At 48.8% G+C, this 24,747-nt stretch overlaps 20 non-coding genes across 20 annotated transcripts; all 20 read right to left on the bottom strand.

The window, feature by feature from the left end:
• Positions 1-116: 116 nt before the first annotated feature.
• On the bottom strand, positions 117-189 carry Trnav-cac (transfer RNA valine (anticodon CAC)). The gene has a single exon. It is a non-coding gene; the product is annotated as a tRNA-Val (tRNA).
• An 80-nt stretch (positions 190-269) lies between these two features.
• On the bottom strand, positions 270-342 carry Trnav-cac (transfer RNA valine (anticodon CAC)). Its single transcript has one exon. It is a non-coding gene; the product is annotated as a tRNA-Val (tRNA).
• An 81-nt stretch (positions 343-423) lies between these two features.
• Trnav-cac (transfer RNA valine (anticodon CAC)) lies at positions 424-496 on the bottom strand. The gene has a single exon. It is a non-coding gene; the product is annotated as a tRNA-Val (tRNA).
• Positions 497-576: 80 nt separating this feature from the next.
• Positions 577-649, bottom strand: Trnav-cac (transfer RNA valine (anticodon CAC)). The gene has a single exon. It is a non-coding gene; the product is annotated as a tRNA-Val (tRNA).
• An 80-nt stretch (positions 650-729) lies between these two features.
• On the bottom strand, positions 730-802 carry Trnav-cac (transfer RNA valine (anticodon CAC)). The gene has a single exon. It is a non-coding gene; the product is annotated as a tRNA-Val (tRNA).
• A 3,292-nt stretch (positions 803-4,094) lies between these two features.
• On the bottom strand, positions 4,095-4,167 carry Trnav-cac (transfer RNA valine (anticodon CAC)). The gene has a single exon. It is a non-coding gene; the product is annotated as a tRNA-Val (tRNA).
• Positions 4,168-4,244: 77 nt separating this feature from the next.
• Positions 4,245-4,317, bottom strand: Trnav-cac (transfer RNA valine (anticodon CAC)). Its single transcript has one exon. It is a non-coding gene; the product is annotated as a tRNA-Val (tRNA).
• An 80-nt stretch (positions 4,318-4,397) lies between these two features.
• On the bottom strand, positions 4,398-4,470 carry Trnav-cac (transfer RNA valine (anticodon CAC)). The gene has a single exon. It is a non-coding gene; the product is annotated as a tRNA-Val (tRNA).
• An 80-nt stretch (positions 4,471-4,550) lies between these two features.
• Positions 4,551-4,623, bottom strand: Trnav-uac (transfer RNA valine (anticodon UAC)). The gene has a single exon. It is a non-coding gene; the product is annotated as a tRNA-Val (tRNA).
• Positions 4,624-4,703: 80 nt separating this feature from the next.
• On the bottom strand, positions 4,704-4,776 carry Trnav-cac (transfer RNA valine (anticodon CAC)). Its single transcript has one exon. It is a non-coding gene; the product is annotated as a tRNA-Val (tRNA).
• An 80-nt stretch (positions 4,777-4,856) lies between these two features.
• Positions 4,857-4,929, bottom strand: Trnav-cac (transfer RNA valine (anticodon CAC)). Its single transcript has one exon. It is a non-coding gene; the product is annotated as a tRNA-Val (tRNA).
• An 80-nt stretch (positions 4,930-5,009) lies between these two features.
• On the bottom strand, positions 5,010-5,082 carry Trnav-uac (transfer RNA valine (anticodon UAC)). Its single transcript has one exon. It is a non-coding gene; the product is annotated as a tRNA-Val (tRNA).
• A 4,972-nt stretch (positions 5,083-10,054) lies between these two features.
• Positions 10,055-10,127, bottom strand: Trnav-cac (transfer RNA valine (anticodon CAC)). Its single transcript has one exon. It is a non-coding gene; the product is annotated as a tRNA-Val (tRNA).
• Positions 10,128-16,959: 6,832 nt separating this feature from the next.
• On the bottom strand, positions 16,960-17,032 carry Trnav-cac (transfer RNA valine (anticodon CAC)). The gene has a single exon. It is a non-coding gene; the product is annotated as a tRNA-Val (tRNA).
• An 80-nt stretch (positions 17,033-17,112) lies between these two features.
• On the bottom strand, positions 17,113-17,185 carry Trnav-cac (transfer RNA valine (anticodon CAC)). The gene has a single exon. It is a non-coding gene; the product is annotated as a tRNA-Val (tRNA).
• An 80-nt stretch (positions 17,186-17,265) lies between these two features.
• On the bottom strand, positions 17,266-17,338 carry Trnav-cac (transfer RNA valine (anticodon CAC)). Its single transcript has one exon. It is a non-coding gene; the product is annotated as a tRNA-Val (tRNA).
• Positions 17,339-17,418: 80 nt separating this feature from the next.
• Trnav-uac (transfer RNA valine (anticodon UAC)) lies at positions 17,419-17,491 on the bottom strand. The gene has a single exon. It is a non-coding gene; the product is annotated as a tRNA-Val (tRNA).
• Positions 17,492-21,853: 4,362 nt separating this feature from the next.
• On the bottom strand, positions 21,854-21,926 carry Trnav-cac (transfer RNA valine (anticodon CAC)). The gene has a single exon. It is a non-coding gene; the product is annotated as a tRNA-Val (tRNA).
• Positions 21,927-22,006: 80 nt separating this feature from the next.
• Trnav-cac (transfer RNA valine (anticodon CAC)) lies at positions 22,007-22,079 on the bottom strand. Its single transcript has one exon. It is a non-coding gene; the product is annotated as a tRNA-Val (tRNA).
• An 80-nt stretch (positions 22,080-22,159) lies between these two features.
• On the bottom strand, positions 22,160-22,232 carry Trnav-cac (transfer RNA valine (anticodon CAC)). The gene has a single exon. It is a non-coding gene; the product is annotated as a tRNA-Val (tRNA).
• Between the last annotated feature and the right edge of the window lie 2,515 nt (positions 22,233-24,747).

The following is a 24,747-nucleotide window of genomic DNA, read 5'->3' as shown; positions in this document are numbered from 1 at the left end:
CTCGGTGGCCGGAAGTAGAATCCTCACCACGGGAACCGAGCACGGAGTAGAGTATTTCGCTCCCCCTTTTCTTCTGCGCGCATACAATCGCAATAGAAATAAAAATGAAAAAGCTTTGTTCCCGCCCGGGATCGAACCAGGGACCTTGCGCCTGTGAGGCGCATGTGATAACCACTACACCACGGGAACCGAGCACGGAGTAGAGTATTTCGCTCCCCCTTTTCTTCTGCGCGTATACGATCGCAATAGAAATAAAAATGAAAAAGCTTTGTTCCCGCCCGGGATCGAACCGGGGACCTTGCGCGTGTGAGGCGCACGTGATAACCACTACACCACGGGAACCGAGCACGGAATAGGAGTATTTCGCTCCCCCTTTTCTTCTGCGCGCATACAATCGCAATAGAAATAAAAATGAAAAAGCTTTGTTCCCGCCCGGGATCGAACCAGGGACCTTGCGCGTGTGAGGCGCACGTGATAACCACTACACCACGGGAACCTAGCACGGAGTAGAGTATTTCGCTCCCCCTTTTCTTCGGCGCGTATACGATCGCAATAGAAATAAAAATGAAAAAGCTTTGTTCCCGCTCGGGATCGAACCGGGGACCTTGCGCGTGTGAGGCGCACGTGATAACCACTACACCACGGGAACCGAGCACGGAGTAGAGTATTTCGCTCCCCCTTTTCTTCTGCGCGTATACAATCGCAATAGAAATAAAAATGAAAAAGCTTTGTTCCCGCCAGGGATCGAACCGGGGACCTTGCGCGTGTGAGGCGCACGTGATAACCACTACACCACGGGAACCGATTTTTTTTTATTTATTGCCGGTCTTTGACAATGTACAATGCACACAGTATAGAAACAGACATCACAAAAGAACACTTACAGAACATACTGAAAAACATGAAAGCCATCCGTCCAACATGGACTGGCGTTGTCAAACTAAAATTCTTTTAAAGCTGTCAGAGGTTCTATCCTCGACAGCCAATCGGGTACACAATCTTGTATTTTCTTAATTTCAATGAAACGAGACATACTTTCTCGAAAATAAATACGAGCAGGCCTAGCATCTGGGTCGCAATGGTACCCAGCCATTCGTGCCCGCCATAAACAGTGGAGGCCATTGAGCATAATTAGGTCGTATAGAACCTCGTCCTCACTCTCAATCTGTAAGTACCTGATCCCATGCGGATTCAACGGAAACTCCTTCTTGATTGTCCGTTTTAGGACGTCCCAGAAGTACACACCTTCCCAGCAATGCAAAAACACATGATCTACAGTTTCAGGTTGCTTGCAAATCAAGCAGTGTGGGCCCCATGGTACAAGGAAGCCGCGTTCTTCCATGAATGTCTTCACTGACAGTGTTCCTGTGTGTAGCCTAAAAAAGAATGTTTTTGCCCTGGGCAGTAGGCACCTCCATTCTTTTCACCCGTTTAAGGACATCCTGTCCTGGTCCTCCACTGTATATTGCTCTGTACAATGGCACTGGAAATATAATATCGCATACATATTTATATAATGTTTTTCCTTTCACGGCAGATAAATAATCGAAAGAAAAACGCACAGAACGAAAGCGCACACTGTCGACTACTTCTTTAAGATAGCCGCGAATCGTTCCTGGCATACTATTGGTACTAACAATGAGTGCCGGCAGCGCAGCTCTTAATCTGAGCTGTAATACCGTACGCAGAAAAGGATCACGCACATCTCGAAAAAACAAAAATCTATTGACAAGCTGTCGTACAAAAAGATGCGCCAAGCCCAGGCTACCTTCTTTCACCCGCCTGAACAGATTTGTTCAGCTACATCTTTCCCAGTTAGAGTCCCAGATAAAAACGGCGAATACTCTGTGCAATCTTTGCACATTTACCCTTGAACATAACAACGTCTGCATGACGTACCACAACTTCGAAATGAAAAACAAATTACATACAGTTGCCCTTGCGAAAATGGACAGGTTGATGCCTTTCCACCTGTCTGCTTTTTCTCTTGTTTCTTTTATTTGATTCGTCCAGTATTCCTCGCTCTGTTTGTAGCTATCCAAGGGAACACCGAGATACTTGGTAGGGGTTTTCACCCAGCTCACATTCGCAAAGTTGTCCGGGGCCGAGGACCACTCTCCGTGCCACAAACCGAGGGACTTACCCCAGTTCACTTTACTGCCCGTTACATCACAATACTGCTTCACAACGCGTATCGTTTCTGTTACACTTTCTCTGTTTGTACAACACACGGCTATGTCATCTGCATATGCCAGGAGCTTGACTTCTGTGGCTGCCAAGCTATAACCGCGTATTTGATCGTTCTCAGTTATCGCCAAACACATCGTTTCAATGTAAACTGCAAACAAAAGAGGACTGAGGGGGCAGCCTTGACGCACAGAACGCATGACGTCAATGGGGGCCCCCAATGATTTATTCACAATTAAGCGTGTTGTGCAGTTCTGATACGCCAATGCCACTCCCTCAGTGATGATGGCACCTACATTAACGTGATCCAGAATGGCAAACAAAATATCATGAGACACACAGTCAAACGCTTTCTCTAGGTCCAGCTGGAGCACTGCGACGCCATCGTAAGTGATGTCACAGCACTCGAGCACGCACCGCATCGTGTGAATATTCGAAAAAATTCACCTCCCTTTGATCCCACACGCTTGGTGGTCTGCGACTATTTCTTTGATGACGCCTTGAAGTCTGGCTGCCAAAACCTTCATGAAAATCTTATTGTCGACATTGGTTAAAGATATCGGCCTATAAGATGTCACGATCATAAGTTTCTCCGCTTTGTCACTCTTAGGTATCAAGATGGTATGCGCTTTACCAAAAGAAGGCGGCAAAGCTTTGTTCACATACGCTGCGTTAAACAAGCTGTTAGCAGGGGCGACAGTTCTTTCTTGAAGGTTTTATCAAAACACGCGCTCAGACCGTCAGGTCCGGGTGATTTGCCATTGTTCAAATCATTTATTGCTTTTACGACTTCGTGTTCTCTTATAGTCCCTTCTAATCGGTCCTTCGTGTCGTCACTCAATCGCGGCATGCGACTGAGAAAGACCCTTTTGAACTCATCTACATTATCTTCTTGATATGCAAACAGTGACTGGTAATACTCTAAAAACGCTCGGCCTATGCTCTTATTATCGTCGACGAGTGTACCATTCCACGAGATCTTATCGACATGATTACGTCGACCATGAGCTTTTTCAAGTCCTAGTGCCCTTTTGGTGGGCGTCTCTCCCGCTACTAATGCGTTTGCTCTTGCTCGCACAATCGCACCTTGATAGCGTTCTTTGTCCAACTGTTCGATTTTTTCTTTGATGGTTCGCATATCTTGCTTATACGCCCCTGGCTCTTCGCATTCCAGCGCTATCAGCTGATTAAGTATTTGGTGAGGAATATCTTACACTTTCAAGCCACTCTTCAGCTTGAGAAGAACAGTCCTCGTGGTGGAACATTTGTCTGCGACACCTTGGACACGCCACTTCTCTCGACTCACGTGTTCTACCTTGCCGAAGGCCGCCAATGAGGTCTGGACGTCTTCCTCGGCCACACCGTGCAGCAGCCAGTGAAGTCTGAGCTTCACCTGCTGATCCTGAGGGTCGACGATCACACATCGCCGCCCCTTCACGTGAAGTTCTTTCAAGGCAAGCAGGCGCTTCGTTGCAGCTGCGTCACTGAGGGTCACCGCCCACACATGATTAACTTGGTAGGCTCCAAGGCACACAATTTCCGGCAGCAGGCTCGTAGGCGGAGCCTGCTGCCGGAAATGTACGAGCCTGGTGATGTACGAGCATGGTGATGTACGAGCCTCGCTCGTACATCACCATGCAGAAACACGGTGTTATTCACTGTTCGTCCTTTTGGCAGTTGAGGCAAAATAAACTGGTATTCCACTTCTTCGTCGTTGCTGTACCTGTTTCCGCGACCAAAAGTAACCGCTGTCGCTGCCCTTGAAGAGGCCATGATCCCACGAACCGTCACGCTCGGTGGCCGGAAGCAGAATGACACCACGGGAACCGAGCACGGAGTAGAGTATTTCGCTCCCCCTTTTCTTCTGCGCGTATACGATCGCAATAGAAATAAAAATTAAAAAGCTTTGTTCCCGCCCGGGATCGAACCGGGGACCTTGCGCGTGTGAGGCGCACGTGATAACCACTACACCACGGGAACCGAGCACGGAGTAGAGTATTTCGCTCCCCTTTTCTTCTGCGCGTATACGATCGCAATAGAAAAAAATGAGGAAGCTTTGTTCCCGCCCGGGATCGAACCGGGGACCTTGCGCGTGTGAGGCGCACGTGATAACCACTACACCACGGGAACCGAGCACGGAGTAGAGTATTTCGCTCCCCCTTTTCTTCTGCGCGTATACGATTGCAATGGAAATAAAAATAAAAAAGCTTTGTTCCCGCCCGGGATCGAACCGGGGACCTTGCGCGTGTGAGGCGCACGTGATAACCACTACACCACGGGAACCGAGCACGGAGTAGAGTATTTCGCTCCCCCTTTTCTTCTGCGCGTATACGATCGCAATAGAAATAAAAATGAAAAAGCTTTGTTCCCGCCCGGGATCGAACCGGGGACCTTGCGCGTGTAAGGCGCATGTGATAACCACTACACCACGGGAACCGAGCACGGAGTAGAGTATTTCGCTCCCCCTTTTCTTCTGCGCGTATACGATCGCAATAGAAATAAAAATGAAAAAGCTTTGTTCCCGCCCGGGATCGAACCGGGGACCTTGCGCGTGTGAGACGCACGTGATAACCACTACACCACGGGAACCGAGCACGGAGCAGAGTATTTCGCTCCCCCTTTTCTTCTGCGCGTATACGATCGCAATAGAAATAAAAATGAAGAAGCTTTGTTCCCGCCCGGGATCGAACCGGGGACCTTGCGCGTGTGAGGCGCACGTGATAACCACTACACCACGGGAACCGAGCACGGAGTAGAGTATTTCGCTCCCCCTTTTCTTCTGCGCGTATACGATTGCAATGGAAATAAAAATGAAAAAGCTTTGTTCCCGCCCGGGATCGAACCGGGGACCTTGCGCGTGTAAGGCGCATGTGATAACCACTACACCACGGGAACCGATTTTTTTTTTTTTATTTATTGCCGGTCTTCGACATAAGACAGTACATACAAATTACCACACACTCCAATAACACAAATGCACGCTGTTGTACAAAAAAACAAAACAAAAAAAAAACAAGTAAGTCGTCCGTCTGTATAGGACCGACGTTGTCACGTTAAAATTCCTTCATGGCTGCCAGAGGAACCACCCTTGACAGCCAATTCGGTACATACACTTTCATTTTCTGTTCTTCAATAAAGCGAGATACACATTCTTTGAAATAAATCCTCGCGGGCCTCGCGTCGGGGTCACAGTGGTACCCTGCCATACGAGCCCGCCATAAACAGTGGAGTGCAATCAGCATAATAAAGTCATAAGGTACCCCGTCATCGTCCTTAATTGACAGATACCTGATCCCATGGGGGTCCACTGGCAATTCTTTCTTTAGTGTTCGCTGTAACACGTCCCAGAAGTAAACCCCCTCCCAACAGTGCAAAAAAACATGGTCTATGGTTTCGGGCTGCTTGCAGATCAAGCAGTGCGATCCCCATGGTACAGTACAACCCCGTTCTTTCATAAAAGTCTTGACGGGGAGCGTTCCTGTATGAAGGTTAAAGAAAAATGTTTTTACCCCGGGTGACACCTCCATGCGTTTCACCCGTTTAAGCACATCCTGTCCTGGCCCTCCACTGCATATGGCTCTATATAATGGTACTGGGAAAAGTACATCAGCAAGGTCTCTATACAGTGTTTTCCTTTTCACTTCACAAAGGTAATCATTTGAAAAACGCACAGTGAGGAAGCGTACACTTTCGACCACTTCCTTGAGATACCCACGAAGTGTTCCGGTCATGCTTTCTGTACTGACAACATGTTCCGGCAATGCGTCGCTCAACCTGAGCTGGCAAACAGTGCGCAGAAAATGGTCTCGCGTATCGCGAAAAAACAAAAATCTGTTTATCAGCTGTCTAACAAAGAGATGAATTAAGCCCACACCCCCGTCCTTCACTCTTCTGAACAAGTTTGTTCGGCTGCACCTTTCCCATGTCGAACCCCAGATGAAAACCGCAAACACTCTGTGTAGCCTTTGCACGTTTGCCCGGGAACAATGGAGCACTTGCATGACATAATACAGCTTAGAGATACAGAAAATATTGCAAACTGTCGCTCTTGCAAAAATAGACAGGTTAGTTCCTTGCCATCTGTCTACTTTATCTTTTATTTCTTTGGTTTGACTCCTCCAGTATTCCTCGCTGCTGTTGTAGCTGTCGAGGGGAACACCTAGATACCGTGCAGGAGTTTTCATCCAGTTCACGTTCGCGAAGTGGTCCGGTGCAGACGGCCACTCCCCGTGCCATAGTCCAAGGGATTTGCCCCAATTTACTCTGCTGCCTGTGACGTCACAGAAGTGCTTCACTACAGTTATTGCTTCGGTTATACTTGGTTTGTCTGTGCAACACACTGCGATGTCGTCTGCATACGCGAGTACTTTAACTTCGGCCGCTGCCAGCCTAAAACCACGTATTCTGACATTTTCAGTGATTGTCAGACACATTGCTTCAATATATATAGCGAACAGAAGCGGACTGAGGGGGCAGCCTTGGCGCACTGAACGCATGATGTTAATGGGGGCCCCCAGTGACTTATTAACAATTAACCGCGTTGTGCAGTTCTGATACGCCAAGGCCACTCCCTCAGTGATGATGGAACCAACATTAACATGATCTAAGATTGCAAACAAAATAGCATGCGCGACACAGTCAAACGCTTTCTCGAGATCGAGCTGAAGAACTGCAACGCCGCTATAGGTGACGTCACAGCACTCGAGAACACACCGCATCCTATGGATGTTCGCAAAAATAGATCGCCCCTTGATGCCTCAAGTTTGGTGATCAGCGACTATTTCCTTGATGACACTTTGGAGTCTGGTGGCTATAACCTTCATAAATATTTTATAATCGATGTTAGTTAATGATATGGGCCTGTAGGATGTGACGTGCTTTAGTTTATCTATTTGATCGGTCTTAGGTATTAGTATAGTGTGCGCTTTTCCAAAGGAAGGTGGCAAGGATTTCTGCTCATATGCGTCATTAAATACCGCAGCTAGCAAAGGAGCCAGTTCGCTTTTAAACGCCTTATACCACCCAGCGCTGAGACCATCAGGTCCGGGTGACTTGCCCAGGTTCAAATCGTCGATTGCTTTCTCGACTTCCCTCTGGGTTATTCTGCCTTCTAGTCCTTCTTTAGTGTCATCATCCAATCGCGGCATACGATGGAGAAAAGCAGCTTTAAACCCATCTAAATTGGCAGCCTGGAATGCAAAGAGCGACTGGTAGTACTCAGTGAAAGCGCGGCCTATGCTTTCGTTGTCTTCAACAACACTGCCGTTCATTAAAATCTTATCAACATTGTTGCGTCGTCCGTGCGCCTTTTCTAGTCCAAGCGCCCTTTTTGTGGGCGTCTCCCCTGCCGCTAGTGCATCGGCACGTGCTCGCACAATGGCACCTTGATAACGCTCTTTATCAAACTGTTCAAACTTTTGCTTGATGTTTCGCACGTCGTCTTTGTACGCCCCAGGCTGTCTGCACTCAAGCGTAATAAGCTGTCTGAGTAGTGTTCTAAAACCCTTTTCTTTCACTTCCCTCTGATATTTTAGGCAGCTCGATCGGTCCAAGGCTTTCATTTTAACGTTTTGTTTAAAGCATTCCCACTTTTCCGCTATTGTTTCCGATGTTGCTTCGTGTATTTGATCAACCATATCGCGTACTGCGGCAAGAAATGGCTCATCGATTAGTAGCATTGCATTCATTTTCCAGAGGTCCCAATTGAAAGCATGTCTCCTTTTCTCAATGCCGACTTCACATTTAACCAGACAGTGGTCCGAGAACGACACAGGTACAACGCAATAGCCATGGCATTTTGGGATTGCATCCAACGAAATGTACATGCGATCCAATCGCGCATGGCTACTACCCTGAAAACGCGTAAACGTCACTTCATGACCAGCTTCGAGACACTCAAAGACATCGTCAAGTTCATTTTCGCTTATTATATTGGACAACACATCACTACTTATGTCACGCCTACCGGCATTGTTGACTCTGTCTTTAGCGCTCAGCACACAATTGAAGTCTCCTAACAGGATTACGCGCTTATCACACCGGACATACTGTTCAAGGTTCGAAAAGAATAAGACACGCTCATCCACAGAGTTCGGTGCGTATACGCATATGATGCGAAACTCGACATCACTCGTGAAAACATCACAAAAAGCAATCCTTCCAGACTCACAAGAAAATGCTCTTTGAATCTCTATTCCTGGCAGCTTCTTTACAAAAAGAAGGCAGCCCCCTGACGTGCCAATCGCATGACTGACCACCGCAAAATACCTAGTCGTGAAACGTCGCACCATGCTCCCGGTCTCCTCCTCCCCGTCTACCTTAGTTTCCTGGACGGCTAGTACGTCTATGTCATGGTCAGTGACTAACCGTAGGAGCTGACTTTGCCTACGACTAGCCGCCAACCCCCTCACGTTTAATGTGGCAATACTAAGGGACGGAAACAGAGCCATATTGAACTAGAGAAAATGTAGGCCCGGAGCATGGTGCTTACCGTTTACGACTAGCCCTCGGCTAGTCGCCTCCGGGACCCTCCGTCTTCCCGGCGGCGTTAGTGACCGGTGCTTTGTCACCAGGTGTTCTCTCAGGAGGAACGTTCGGTTTTGGCTTGAAGCCCATCCGCCTTCCCAGCGGCGTCTTGGTCGGCGGTCCCTCACTTCTGTTGGTTGCACTCTCGTCCCTGTCCTTGGTCTCCTCGTGGGAGCGCTTGACTGGGGCACCAAGGGTCGTTGTCCGGTCGCCGTCGACGACGGCCTTGTCCTGCTGCATTGCTGTTTCGTCGTCATCGGCCGCGTCTTCACCAACGCCTCCGGTCGCCTGGACCTCTGCAGTCGGGAGCTGTTCCGGCAAACTCGGCTTCTCAGCAGCCTCGGCCAACTTGCCGTCTGCACCCTCGTTCGGCGTACCATTGCCTGTAGGTGACGGCACCAGGTCTCCAGCTCCTTTGGCAGCGTCCTCCGCCTCCACAACATCCATGACGTGCTCTGCCGCAACGTCATTCGCAGCTGGGCCTGTCACGGCGGCGTAGGATTTCACACAGTCCGCGTCGACGTGGCCGAATCGTCTGCACCGTGAACAGCGGGGGACTTTGCACTCCCGGCGGACGTGTCCCGTGCCTTGGCAGCGCAAGCACTGCATGGGGCGACCGGGAACAACCACCAGGGCCAACTCACCGCCGACGCGGACCTGGTGAGGGAGGTCCTCCACCTTGACGCCACTTTTCAGCTTCAGCAGCACGGTCCTTGTGGTTGACGTCTTTTCTCCCATGCCTTGGACACGCCACCTCTCCCGGCTCACTTCCTCGACCTTGCCGAAAGCTGCGAACGCCGTGCGGACGTCCTCGTCGGCGACGCCGTACAGCAGCCAGTGAAGCCGAAGCTTCACCTGCTGGTCCTGCGGGTCAACGATGACGCACCGTCGTCCCTTTACTTGTAGTTCCTTGAGGGCCAACAGTCGTTTTGTGGCGGTCGCATCCTTGAGGGTCACCGCCCAGACGTGGTTAATCTGGTACGCCCCTATGCATAGCACCTCAGGCAGAGAACCTGTCGGCAGCAGGGCGTCCCTGAAATCTTCGACCTTGTAAGGTCTCGCACGCACATCACCGTGCAAAAACACGGTATTAATCGCCAATCGTCCTTGGGGCAGTTGAGGCAGAATAAACGGATATTCGATATCTTCATCGTTGCGCCTGTTTCCGCGACCAAAAGTGACCGCTGTCGCTGCCCCTGAAGAGGCCATGATTCGACGATCCGTCACGCTCGGTGGCCGGAAGCAGAATGCACCACGGGAACCGATCACGGAGTAGAGTATTTCGCTCCCCCTTTTCTTCTGCGCGTATACGATCGCAATAGAAATAAAAATGAAAAAGCTTTGTTCCCGCCCGGGATCGAACCGGGGACCTTGCGCGTGTGAGGCGCACGTGATAACCACTACACCACGGGAACTTTTTTTTTCTTTATTGCCGTCTTCGACGTACAAACTCATAGGTTACAAAGGATAAAACGTGCCAGCCACACTTTGGCTAGCACAGCACTAAAATCTTTTCAGTGACACCAGTTCATCCAGTACAGACATCCATTGTGGTGGATTAGGCAGTGATTTGTAAGCGTCTCTCACGTAAACAACACTCTCAATGAAGTGTTCTCGCACCGGTATTACAACCAAGTCTGCATGTTCAAATTGCATGCGAGTTTTCAACATAGCGTGGAGGCCCAGGACCATAATGAGGTCGTACGGTACTTGCTCTGAGGTATCTATTGGCAAAAAGCGTATCCCATACGGGTCCAGGGGTAACTGCTTCTTCAGCGTTCTCTGCAGAACGTCCCAGTGAAAGATCGGGTCCCAGCAATCTAGGAAAACATGTTCTGTTGTTTCTGGTTTTTTACATAAAAAGCAGTTGGTGTTCCAGGGGATGAAAATACCCTTGCTATGAAGCCAGGTCTTAACGGGAAGTGTGTTTGAATGTAATTGGAAGAAGAAGGACTTAGTCGATGGCCGTACTGGCATTTTCTTAACTCTTTTTAGCACGTCCTGTCCGGGGCCTCCACGGTGTGGCGAGCGGTACAAAGGTACGGGGAGCATCGTGTCCACAAGATCTCTGTACAATTTTTTCTTTGTAACGGTGGACAGATACTGCTGTGAGAAACGCACATTTAACATCCTATATGACATCACCACTTCACGCAGGTATCCTTTCACAGTTCCCGGCATGTTCTGAGCCGACGAAACAACGAATCCTGGAAGAAGTCTGCCCAGCCGTACTTGAACTATTGTTCGAAGAAAGAGATCATTTTGATCCCGCAGAAACACAAAGCGTGACACAATTTGTCGCAAAAACAAGTGAACCAGACCCAGCCCACCTTTCTTGACCGGGAGAAACAAGTTTGTTCGACTCGTCCTCTCCCAGGTAGAGGCCCAAATGAAAGTAGCGAAAATGCGGTGAATTTTTTGTACGCTTACCCGCGCAGCACACAACACATTCATAACATACCATATCTTTGAAACTAAAAAGAGGTTGCAAACAGTGGCTCTAGAAAACATTGACAATTGCTTTCCTCTCCAACCGTCCGCCTTTTCCTTTGCTCTCGAAGCTTGGTCGAGCCAGTACGGTTCGGCCTCACGGTAACTTCCGAGAGGCACCCCCAGGTACTGTGTAGGTAACTTTGACCAATTCAATCGAGAAAAGGTCTCGGGCGTGTCTTCCCAACTCCCATGCCAGAAGCCATAACTTTTATCCCAATTTATCTGGGCTCCAGCTGAATCGCAAAATTTTTCGACTACAGTAGTTGCCTCTTTAATACTGGCTTTATTTGTGCAGAGAATGGCGATGTCGTCTGCATACGCCAATATTTTAACGTGTGCTGCCTGTAGTCGATAGCCTACTATGCGGTCGTTGTTCTTAATGGCCAAACAGAGTGGCTCGAGATAAGCAGCAAACAGAAGGGGCGAAAGCGGGCATCCTTGACGCACCGACGAGAGCACACGAAAGCTATCGGTGAGCTCCCCATTAACAATGATTCGCGTTGAGCAGTCTTTGTACGCCATCGTTACGCCTTCCGTTATGACACTGCCAACGTTCGTATGTTCGAGTATGCATAGTAGAGCCTTGTGCGAGACGAGGTCGAAGGCTTTCGCCAAATCTATCTGCATCATCGCGACGTAATCGCCAATCGCGTCGCAACACTCTAGCACACTTCGAACCACGTGTACATTTGTTGTAATACTGCGGCCTTTAATGCCACAAGTCTGGTGAGGCCCTACCAATGTTTTTATGACACTTTGCAGTCGTTTCGCTAAAACTTTCGTGAATACCTTATAGTCAACGTTGGCCAGAGTTATCGGGCGATATGAGCCTGGCAACAAACGTTTCTTTTCGTCATCACTCTTCGGGATTAGCACGATATGCGAGGTTGTGAAAGACAAGGGCAATCTTTTTCGGTCATACGCTTCGCTGATAACTAGATGGAGGACATGAGCCAGCGCTGACTTAAACGTTTTATAGAAAGTAGCCCCTAAGCCGTCAGGCCCAGGCGCTTTACCGGGCGCCAACTCGTCTATTGCGCACTCTATCTCACTCAGGGTAATTGGATGTTCCAGCCGTGTCTTAACTTCTTCATCGAGCTTTGGCATCAGTGAAAGGAATTCCGTCTGGTAGCCATCTTTAGGTTCGCGTGGCTGACCTAAGAAGGCTTTGAAGTGATCGACGATCCCTTGTTTGATGTCGGTTTTGTCGGACGTGATGTCATTGCCTTTAGCTAGCTGGCGGATTTCCTTCCGACATGCGTACCTTTTCTCGTCTGAGAGAGCTCGTTTTGTTGGCGCTTCTCCCGCCCACAGCTTCTCAGACCTTGATCGCACAACGGCGGCTTTGTATTTGTCAGAGTCTATCCTTTCGAGTTCGGCTTTCACTTCCTTTATTTCGTTAACATACACACCAGGCTGGACACTTTCCATGCTGATGAAAAATTGCAGTTGCTGGCGAAGGTTCGTTTCTGCCTGTTTCAGGTTATGCCGAAGGACACTGCTTCTTTCAATAGCCATTGTTTTTACTTTCTGTTTAAATTCTTCCCATTTAATGGCGAAGCTTGCTAATTCGACTGAAATCAGGCTTTCAAGTTCTTTCGCAACAGCATCAACGAAGGCATCGTCATCCAGCAACTGCGCGTTCAATTTCCAGAGGTCCCAGTTAAAGGTGTGTTTGATCTGTCTTTTCCCAAAGGTGGCAGTTACCAAGCAGTGGTCGCTATATGCAATGGGTTGCACATCATATTCACTACACAAGGGCACCAATTCGGCTGACACATATAATCTATCTAGCCGAGCGTGGCTATCACGCTGGAAGTGCGTAAACTGCGGGTGAGTACCGCTGGCGAAGACACTACCGATATCTTCCAAGTCGTAATCGTGCACCACTGCATTTAGCAATTCAGCACTCCTATCGCGTACGTGTGAAAATTTTGCGCGGTCGTCAGCAGTGCATACGCAGTTAAAATCGCCCAGCAGTATTACCACCTTGTCACAGTTTACGTACTCTTCAAGACGCTCAAAGAAGGATCGCCGGTCTGTTTGAATATTCGGTGCGTAGACACAAATGACACGGAAATCCTTATCGCAAAAACAAAAATCAGCCACTAAAAGGCACCCACTTTCACACGAAAACACTGACTGCACACAAATGCCAAAGTTTCTTCGAATGAATACAGCGCAACCACCTGATCCACCAACAGCGTGAGAAACACACACGTCAAAGTGCGCACGAAAATTGGACATCATTCTGTCGGTTAGCTCTTGGCTCTCTATTTTCGTTTCTTGGATTCCCACAAGATGCAAGTCATTATCTAAGAGTAGGCGACTTAGCTGACATTGCCGCCTTCTTGCACCGAGCCCTCGTACATTTAACGTGGCTACACGTAGCGCTCCTTCGATATTAGCTGCCATGACTACACGGCAGAATGGTGCCCGTCACAGTTACGCAGGGACGAGTGTTGATAATGACGCGCCGATAACCGCGTTGAGTGCCACAAAAGGGAACACAACCCGACCTCTCGAAAACAACACTGACATGCAACTCGGGCCCTCGATCCTGACACATATCCAAGAGAATAGCGCTCAGGGTGACGGCCATTGCACTCACGAACCCCCCAACCCGCCTCAAGCAAAACACAGTACAGAACTACGGAGGCGGTTTACCCGCCTGCCGTGGATCGGCCGTAATGTTCGGCCGCAGCTTCAAGGTTGGTCTCCTCATACCTGGCGCTTTGGGCGGTGGCTCGTCTCCGTAGCCAGGCTATTGGTCTGGTCGCGCGGACGTTTCCCCGCCTGCAAGTTGGCAAGCCCGGTATGGGTGTCCATGCCCTCAGGTTCAGGGGGGGTGGAGGTCGCTCCCGGATCAGGTGTGCTCTCTTCTTCACGGTTCGGCATGGCTACAGTGCCCTCTACTTGCTCTTGTTGTTCAGTGGCGACGGCTTCATCTACATGTTGCCCCTGTTTCTGAGGTCGTGCCTCCGACTCTGCCACCTCGCCAGCTGCTTCCTTAGCCGTGGTCGATGTGTCTTCCATATCCGCCTCGTCCATGAGTAGGGCGGAGTTGTCGTCGTTGCTCACGGGTCCGGTCACGCTAGCGTACGTCCGCTCGCACTGACTCTCTTCGTGACCGAAGCGTCGGCAGGCACCACACCGCGGAATGCGGCAGTCGCGACGAATATGGCCCGTCCCGCGGCAGCGTAGGCAGAGAGGGGCCCTGCCCGGCACAACCACAAGAGCCAGCTCGCCGGAGACGCTCACCTGGTGTGGCAGGTCGTCAAGCATTAAGCCCGGCTTCAACTTCAGCGTAACTAGTCTTGTGGTAGAGTTCTTGTCAGCCACGCCATGCACCCGCCACCGGTCGCGGGCGACGTCCGTGACCTTTCCAAACGGAGCGAAGGCAAGTCGCACGTCCTCGTCAGGAACGGTGTGCAGCAGCCAATGCACTTTTAAGCGTACAGCGGTGAGCACTGTTAGGGTGAACACGCGAGCGCGTGGCCGACGGCACTGTCAGCGCCCCGTTACGGTCATCACTGGAAACATTGCGCATGCGCATCACGCCTTCCGCGAAATAATTGTTTCACCGCGCGCATGACGTCATGAATGCACTTGTTCGTCGTCTGCTAGCCGCATTTTTGTTTTCTAAGCCCATGCATCCTGCATTTTAAGATTTCTTTAAACATCTGTGCTTGAACAGAACAAGACAAAAAAACTTGTATATCTATGGGGGCGTGTCTATTCGTTCCCTTCAAAGTTGTTGTGCATGCAACGCCGTATATAAAACAACCAAACATCTTTCGCAGCCGTTCATTCTGTCGCCAGATCGTATTATGGCTAGGGTTCCCGATGATGAACGGCGCTCAATTGTCGATCTTTCCCTGAAAGGTTATTCCCAGCGGTATATTGGCGCTTTAGTTAATAGGCCCCTGAAGACTGTGAACAGGATAATTCAAGCCTACAAGTATGAAGGTCGCATTCAGGATGCACCCCGCGCGCCCCGCCCTAAAGCTACCACAGACGATGAAGACGCCCTCATAGTTGCAGCTGCTGTTCGTAACCCTTTCTTGCCAGCCCCAGCAATACGCGAGGACTTGGATTTGGACGTTTCGGACACCACTGTTCGACGTCGCCTGCGTACTGCGGGCCTTCGCAGTCGCGTCGCAGCGCAGAAACCACTACTAACGGCGGCAAACAAGGACGCACGACGGCAGTTCGCTGAGCTGCACGAAGCATGGACATCAGAAGAGTGGGGTCGCGTCATCTTTTCGGATGAGTCGACGTTTTCGACGCGACAAGACCAAAGATTGCGTGTTTGGAGACTACCAGGCACACGGTGAGGCAAACTTCCTGCTTTGAAAAGCAATTGTTTTAGTTAACGTCACAATGCCACGCAGGAACGACCCGGACAACGTGCAAGGTGTTTCTGCCAGTGGGAGATCGAGTGTGAACGTGTGGGGTGCTGTTTCAAGATATGGTTTAGGGCCCCTGCAACGTATACGTGGACACTTATCGTCGGAACAATACTGCAACATTTTGAACAATGTGCTGTTGCCATATGCGAGCAGTTTATTCCCAGACGGTGATTACCTGTTCCAACAGGACCGGTCACCGATACACACGGCGCGGGCTGTCAAGGAGTTCCAGGCGGAGCAGCACATGCAGCTACTGGAATGGCCTCCGAAAGGAGCGGACCTGAATGTGATAGAAAACGTGTGGGGCCGTCTGAAAGCTTCTTTGGCAAGGAAGCCCCTTTATTCCGCGACTTCGGACCAGTTGTGGGCGCAAGTCAGCAACGAGTGGGAAAGGCTGAAAGCCGATCGGGAATATGTTCGATCACTTTACGACTCGTTACCGTCCAGAATAGCTGCAGTCGTTGCTGTAAGTGGTCACATGACTCGCTATTAGATTTGCTGATGTTTTTATATTTGTTCTCGTGGTCTTGTTTAACTTGAATTGCAAAAGTGCAATTTTCTTGAATAAAAAGTTTAATAATTATCCCTCTTACACTCACTTTTTTCCTTCACGCGCCAATCTTCAATCCAGATGGACCTTGAAATGCAGAAGGTATCAGCTCAGCGAACAAAAAATGCGGCTAGCAGACGACGAACAAGCGTATCGATGACGTGATGCGCGCGGTGGAAAGAGTGTTTCGCAAAGCACATGCTGCGCATGTGCAATGTTTTCAACGATGGCTGTTACGCGGCGCTGATAGTGCCGTCGGCCACGCGCTCGCGTGTTCACCCTAACAGTGCTCACCGCTGTACATCCTGGTTGGCGGGGTCAATGATGAGGCATCGGCCCTTCTTGACCTGTAGCTCACCAACACTGACGATCTTCTTCACAGCATCGTTGTCTTTGAAGGTCACGGCCCAAACATGGCTCATACGGTAGGCCCCGAGAGCCACCACTTCCGGCAGGAGCGATAACGGGGCGAGCGCATCGCGGAAATCTTCCACCCGGTATGGGCGGGCCCTGATATCACAATGTAAAAAAACTGTGTTCACAACAAAACGCCCTGTTGGCAAACTCGGCAAAACAACTTGGTACTCGTTGTCCGCAGCAAAATTCCTGTTACCGCGGCCGCTCTGGGCCGCTGAAGCCGCTCCTACGGAGCCCGTCATCATGCGTCCGTCACGCTCGGTGGCCGGAAGCAGAATGACAACACCACGGGAACCGAGCACGGAGTAGAGTATTTCGCTCCCCCTTTTCTTCTGCGCGTATACGATCGCAATAGAAATAAAAATGAAGAAGCTTTGTTCCCGCCCGGGATCGAACCGGGGACCTTGCGCGTGTGAGGCGCACGTGATAACCACTACACCACGGGAACCGAGCACGGAGTAGAGTATTTCGCTCCCCCTTTTCTTCTGCGCGTATACGATCGCAATAGAAATAAAAATGAAAAAACTTTGTTCCCGCCCGGGATCGAACCGGGGACCTTGCGCGTGTGAGGCGCACGTGATAACCACTACACCACGGGAACCGAGCACGGAGTAGAGTATTTCGCTCCCCCTTTTCTTCTGCGCGTATACGATCGCAATAGAAATAAAAACGAAGAAGCTTTGTTCCCGCCCGGGATCGAACCGGGGACCTTGCGCGTGTGAGGCGCACGTGATAACCACTACACCACGGGAACCGAGCACGGAGTAGAGTATTTCGCTCCCCCTTTTCTTCTGCGCGTATACGATCGCAATAGAAATAAAAATGAAAAAGCTTTGTTCCCGCCCGGGATCGAACCGGGGACCTTGCGCGTGTAAGGCGCATGTGATAACCACTACACCACGGGAACCGATCACGGAGTAGAGTATTTCGCTCCCCCTTTTCTTCTGCGCCTATACGATCGCAATAGAAATAAAAATGAAAAAGCTTTGTTCCCGCCCGGGATCGAACCGGGGACCACAGGTAACACCACATCACACATGTCTCTGTATAACTTTTTCCGACCCACATCACTTAAGTAGTTTGTAGAAAACCGCACACACAAAAAACGGGTGGACATAACCTCTTTTAAATAACCCCGAATGCATCTGTGGATGCGATCCGTTGAGACAACAAGATCTGGTAGGGCATTACCCAACCGAACCTGGCACAATGTTCGAAGGAAGGCATCTTTTACGTCTCTGAAGAACATAAACCGATTAACTATTTGACGTAGATACAAATGGCCGAACGCCAACCCGCCCTCACGGACTCGCCTAAACAAATTGGTTCTGCTTGTTCGCTCCCATGAGGAGCCCCAAACGAACACTGCAAATATTCTGTGAAGTTTCTGGACATTCATTCTTGAACAGTGTATCACTTGCATTACATACCACAACTTACTTATAAAAAATAAGTTGCATACTGTCGCTCTTGCAAAGACTGACAGATTCCAGCCATTCCAGTTATTGGTTTTCTCGCGTATGTTGCCAATTTCGTTGCGCCAGTAAGGTAATTCACTGTCTTGATAATTTTCTAAGGGCACTCCCAAATATTTAACAGGAGTGGTCACGAATCTTAAATTCGCGAAAGTGTCTGGCTTAGACGGCCAATAGCCGTGCCAAAACCCCAGAGACTTTCCCCAGTTCACGCAGCTTCCACTTGAAAGGCAAAAACTTTCCACAGTTTTAATAACATGCAGAACACTGTCATAATCCGTACAAAAAGCGGCAATGTCGTCGGCATAGCCAGCAACCTCATTTCTACCTGTTGCAGTTTGAACCCACGTATATGCTCGCTTCCAATAACATGTAGACAAAAGGATTCGATGTACAAACAAAACAGCAATGCTGATATTGGGCACCCCTGGCGCAGAGATTGTAGCACTGGTACACGCTCACCAACCACTTTATTCACTATTAACTGCGTCGTTCACGAGCTGTACGCCATCGCGACGCCTTCTCTAATAACATGGCCTACATTTACATGGTCTAGTACACACAAGAGAGCGTCATGGGGAACCCTATCAAACGCCTTCTCGAAGTCTATCTGTAGCATGGCTACTCCAGCACCCGTAACATCACAACATTCAAGAATAGAACGTGCCACGTGAGTGTTCGTAGTGATGGAGCGTCCTTTAATGCCGCATGTCTGATGCTTCCCTACAATTTCCGAGATAACAGTTTGTAATCTCTTAGCTAACACTTTCATGAAGATTTTATAATCACTGTTTGTCAAGCTGATGGGTCGATAGGCAGTTACATTTCGTAATTTTACTGTATCATCAGATTTAGGTATAAGAATCGTATGCGCAGTAACAAAAGATGGAGGTAGCGACTTAAGCTCGTAAGCTTCGTTATAAATACGCGTTAGAATTGGAGTGACTGTTCCCTTAAATGTTTTATAAAACGCTGCACCAAGGCCGTCTGGACCCGGCGATTTCCCTAAGTTCATGTTTTCTATCGCAAAAGCCACCTCTTCATTTGTGATGAGCTGCTCCAAAGCTTCTCTTGTCACATCGTCCAACCGTGTCATCAAGGAAACAAACTCACGTTTGAAACGGTCGATATCAACTACGCTGCGAGCAAACAACGCACGATAGTACTCCGAAAACGTTTTAACAATTTCGTCAGTATCCTGAGTGATCACACCTGCACGTTCAATTTCTACTATTTGCTGCCTTCGCACATGCCACTTTTCCGCCCCCAACGCTCTTTTCGTCGGCGATTCTCCGCTTATCAGCCTTTCAGCTCTTGCGCGTATTAAGGCCCCACGGTACCGTTCGGTATCGATAAGCTCCAGCTTGCGCTTCACCACTCGTATATCGTCCATAAATTCACCCGGTCTGAGCGATTCTTGATTAAGTAGCAGTTGAAGGTTCGTGCGTAGTGTTTTTTCTTGAAACCTTGCTTCTCTAGCTACTGCACTTGAACGTTCCAGTGCTCTTATTTTAACCTGATTCTTTAATAATTCCCATCTTTCTCCCCAAGGAATTTTGTTGTTTTCCTTGAGTTTTTTAAATAAATCAGTTACTTGCTTCACAAAAACATCGTCATTCATCAGCTTACAATTCAGTTTCCATAACTGCCAATTAAAATTATTCCTTGAGTCTTCTCGATTTGCTATAGTAAAATAAACTAAGCAGTGATCACTAAAGGAGACTGGCGTAACATGATACTGTTGACACAAAGGTGTAATATCCAAAGACGCATATATTCTATCCAATCGGGCATGGCTCGATCCTTGATAATGAGTAAATTGGACGGTTCGCGTATCTTCCAAACATTGCCCTACATCTTCCATACCACCATCATTCACAATTTTTCTAAGAATAACAGTGCTTATGTTATTAAAATCTCGTCTGCTAGTTTTATCTGCTGCAGAAAGCACACAGTTGAAATCACCGGCAATAATGACAAGTTTCTGGCAGTCACAGTATTGATTAACATGCTCGAAAAAGGTTCGCCTCTCTTCCGCATTGTTAGGTGCAAACACACAAATCATACGCACTCCTTAGCGGCAAAAAGAAAATCGCAGATGATGAGCCTCCCTGAGTCACAACTTAATGTCGCTTGCATTGATAAGCCCAAGCTCTGGCGCAAAAGAAGGCAACAACCTGCTGATGTCCCTACAGCATGGCTAACCACAGCGTCATAAGACAACGTAAAACGTCGAACCATGTTCCCAGTCTCTACTTCCCCATCAACTTTAGTTTCCTGTATCGCCACAATGTCGAGGTCAAACTCGGTCACCAATCGGTACAGCTGACTCTGTTTTCGTTTAGACGCAAGCCCTCGGACGTTAATCGTCGCGATAGGTAGCGATTTAGGAATATAAGCCATAGTGACTATGAAGAAAGGCTGGGAATCGTGGTGGTTCTCTCAGCAAAAAGCCGCATGCCAGGGCGTCGTGCCATGGCAGATCTTACGATACGTTGGCGCTGTGGGCGGCGTTGCCGCCACACTTTTACCGGTGGCCACGTTCGGTCGAGGTCTCAGTGTGGGCCGCCGAACGATAGCCGCCTTGGTTGGTGGTTGCCCTTCGCCGTCGGTGTTCGCCGTTGTCTCGTTGGTATCCTCGTGAGCCCGCTTTGCTGCCACACCAGAGCTTGGTGCTTCCGTGACGTCCATACACGCGGACTTGTCCGCCTCGGCGTCTTCGGTAGCGTCCTCGGTGTTCTTGTTAGGCTCAGCTTTCACATCCGTACCTTGGGAGAGGGGTGGAAACTCTTCTTCGGAAGGCTTGCTGTTGTCTGCCCCGTCTACCGTGGTCGGCCCAGAAGACGCCTCGACGCTTGAGGTTTGACCTCCCGCCGTTTCTTCGGCATCAGCTTGGTCCATGAGGTGCTCTGACGGGTCATCACCCCTCAAGGATCCTGCAGCACTTGCGTAGCTTTTCGCACATTGGGAGTCCTCATGGCCGTACCGTCGGCAAAGCGCACAACGAGGCACCTGGCAGTCTCTGCGTATATGCCCACTAGATTTGCAACGGAGGCAAAGTGGGGCCCTGCCTGGTACAATTAGCGCAGGTTCACCGGCCACCTTGATTTGGTGCGGTATGTCGTCGATCTTGAAACCCGGTCCCAACTTCAATGTAACCATACGGGTCGTAGAGCCCTTGTCGAGAACGCCTTGCGCACGCCACTTTTCCCTTGACACGTCGACCACCTTCCCCTACGGCGATAGCGCGGCACGCACATCCTCGTCACCAACACCGTGGAGCAGCCAGTGAATCTTGAAGCGAATACCTCGGTCATTAGGGTCGACTATCAGGCACTTGTGTTCTTTAACCTTCACGTCCTTCGCAGCAAGTAGTTTCTCCGTAGCGGCAGCGACCTTGAGGGTGATAGCCCAGACGTGGTTCATCTGGTACGCCCCTAACGTGATAACGTCGGCCAGCACACCAAGATGAAGTAATGTGTCGCTGAAGTCTTCCACTCTGGAGGGTCTAGCAGTAACGTCAGCATGCATAAACACTGTGTTTAGCACAATTTTTCCTGTTGACAGGTTCGGCAGAATAACTTGGTAATCTTCAGAAGCAGCAAAAAACCTGTTCCCGCGACCCGCTGGGGCCGCTGATACCGCTCCGACGGAGCGCGACATTCCGTGACCGTATCGCTCGAAAGCCGGAAATGGAATCTACACCACGGGAACCGAGCACGGAGTAGAGTATTTCGCTCCCCCTTTTCTTCTGCGCGTATACAATCGCAATAGAAATAAAAATGAAAAAGCTTTGTTCCCGCCCGGGATCGAACCAGGGACCTTGCGCGTGTGAGGCGCACGTGATAACCACTACACCACGGGAACCGAGCACGGAGTAGAGTATTTCGCTCCCCCTTTTGTTCTGCGCGTATACGATCGCAATAGAAATAAAAATGAAAAAGCTTTGTTCCCGCCCGGGATCGAACCGGGGACCTTGTGCGTGTGAGGCGCACGTGATAACCACTACACCGCGGGAACCGAGCACGGAGTAGAGTATTTCGCTCTCCCTTTTCTTCTGCGCGTATACGATCGCAGCAGAAATAAAAATGAAAAAGCTTTGTTCCCGCCCGGGATCGAACCGGGGACCTTGCGCGTGTGAGGCGCACGTGATAACCACTACACCACGAGAATTTACTTTCTTTATTGCCAGTTTACATGATACAGAAGGGAACAAGACAGAGGGTTTCAAAACTTTTTGAAAGCGGTCAACTCATCAAGCAGTCCCGCCCAATCAGGTGGCTGTGGCTGTGCACGGTAAATCTCTCGCATGTACACTAGATGTTCAATAATATTTTCCCTTACAGTGTGAGGGTCAGCGTCGGCATGTCTTACTGCCATTCTAGTTTTCCATGTACTATGGAGGCTCAGGACCATTATCATGTCGTAAGGAATGTCACCATCATTCTCAACTGGTGCATATCGGATTCCATGTTGCGTAATCGGCAGTTCCTTTTTAATAGTTCGCTGAAGGATGTCCCAATAAAATATTGGATCCCAGCAATCGATAAATACATGTTCCATTGTTTCTGGTTTTTTGCATAATATGCAGTTGACTGTCCACGGTACGAAGATTCCTTTGTCTTGTAGCCACGTTTCTACCGGTAAAGTGTTTGTATGGAGCTTGAAAAAGAATGATTTTACATGGGGTTTTATCGGCATTACTTTAACTCGTTTTAAGACGTCTTGTCCAGAACCTCCAGTGTATATGCTTCTGTACAAGAGAACAGGCAACATAACATCCAATAAATCTCTGTACAGGTTTTTCCTTTGCACTGTACTCAAATATTCAAACGAAAAACGCACCTTAAGTATGCGAAAAGCAGCAACAACTTCGTGCCAGTAACCTCTTATACCGCGTAACGTGGTCTTATTTGTACAAACAATGAATTCCGGTAGTCCATTGTGCAGGCGAACTTGTATCACCGTGCGCAAAAATGGGTCACACTGATCCCTTAAAAACATAAAACGTGACACAATTTGTCTGATAAAGAGGTGCGACAGACCAAGCCCACCTTTCTTCACGGACAAAAACAGATTAGTGCGACTAGTTCTTTCCCAACTCCCTCCCCAAATAAACACTGCAAAAACTCTGTGAATTTTTTGTAGGTTAGCCCGGGACATGAACAACACCTGCATCACATACCATAACTTGGCGACTAAAATAATTACAAGTAGTCGCACGTGCAAACATTGACAGATTCAGACCCTGCCATCCCAGTACCTTATCTTTCACCCGCTCTGTTTCTTCTTTCCAATATTGTTCGGTATCCGCATAAAATTGTAGAGGGGCACCTAAGTACGTTGTTGGCATTGCTGTCCATTGTACGCCAGCGAATAATTCAGGTTTTTCGCTCCACTCGCCATGCCAAAACCCTATGGTCTTCTCCCAATTAATCTTACATCCGGCTTCCTTACAATAGTTACCAGCCAGCCTAACCACCTCTTTGATGCTTTCCTGGTCTTGACAAAAGACAGCAATGTCATCAGCGTATGCGAGTACCTTGACTTTTGTCGCTTCAAGCATAAAACCGCGAACTTTTTGGCTAATAATTAGGGTCAAGCAGAAAGGTTCCAAGTAGAGATCAAAAAGTAATGATGAGATTGCACATCCTTGCCGAACACTGGAGAGAAGTTGGATTGGTTCACTTAACTTTTTGTTTATAATGATCCGCATGCTGCACTCTGAGTAAGCCATTTTAACTCCATTTAATATCACTCCGCCTACATTAACGTATTCTAATAGTGAAAAGAGTACTTCATGGGATACATTGTCAAATGCTTTCTCCAAGTCCAGTTGCAGCACTGCAACCCGACAGGAGAGGCCATCACAGCACTCCAGCACACACCGAGCTACATGCGTATTCGTAGAAATTATTCGGCCCTTGATGCCACATGTTTGATGTGGACCCACTAGCTGTGTTACGACACTTTGAAGTCTTTTCGCTAGCACTTTCGTAAATATTTTGTAGTCACAGTTTGTAAGGCTTATTGGTCTGTAAGATTTTACTGACAACAGTTTAACCGGGTCTTCGCACTTAGGGATTAGCACTATATGAGATGTTCGGAAAGATGGTGGCATCCGCTGTGTTGCATACATTTCCTTGAAAACAGTATGCAGTAATTGGCTGAGCTGATGTTTGAAAGCCTTGTAGAAGGCCGCTCCTAAAACATCAGGCCCGGGAGCTTTTCCTGCACCCAGTCCATCGATGGCATCTTCAATTTCTCGTAATGTAATTGGAAATTCAAGGTTTGCTTTAATGTCTTCTTCTAAACGTGGCATAATATTAAGGAAGTCACGCTCAAATCCTTCTTCCAGTTTTTTTTCCAAGCAATTCGCGATAATGAGCTACGAATACTTGCTCTATTATGGTAGGCTCGGAAGTTTCCTGGTTTTGATATATTATTGCTTCTATTTCTTTTTTCGTCGCGTATCTCTTTTCGTCACTTAACACCCGTTTAGTGGGCATTTCCCCATTCCACAATCGTTCCGCCTGTGCTCGTACCATAGCTCCCTTATATCGTTCTTGGTCAATAAGTTCGAGCTTGCTTTTTATTTCTTTTATTTGCTTCATGCAAGATCCAGCATTTTCACACTCTGTACGCATGAAAAATTCTAGTTGGCTAGTTAATTCTTTTTCTTCTTGTT

This window comes from Dermacentor silvarum, chromosome 1, assembly GCF_013339745.2.
Source record: "Dermacentor silvarum isolate Dsil-2018 chromosome 1, BIME_Dsil_1.4, whole genome shotgun sequence".
NCBI classification, from domain to species: Eukaryota; Metazoa; Arthropoda; class Arachnida; order Ixodida; family Ixodidae; genus Dermacentor; species Dermacentor silvarum.
Note: the sequence above shows the minus strand (reverse complement) of the source record. Positions and strands in the feature narration are given on the sequence as shown.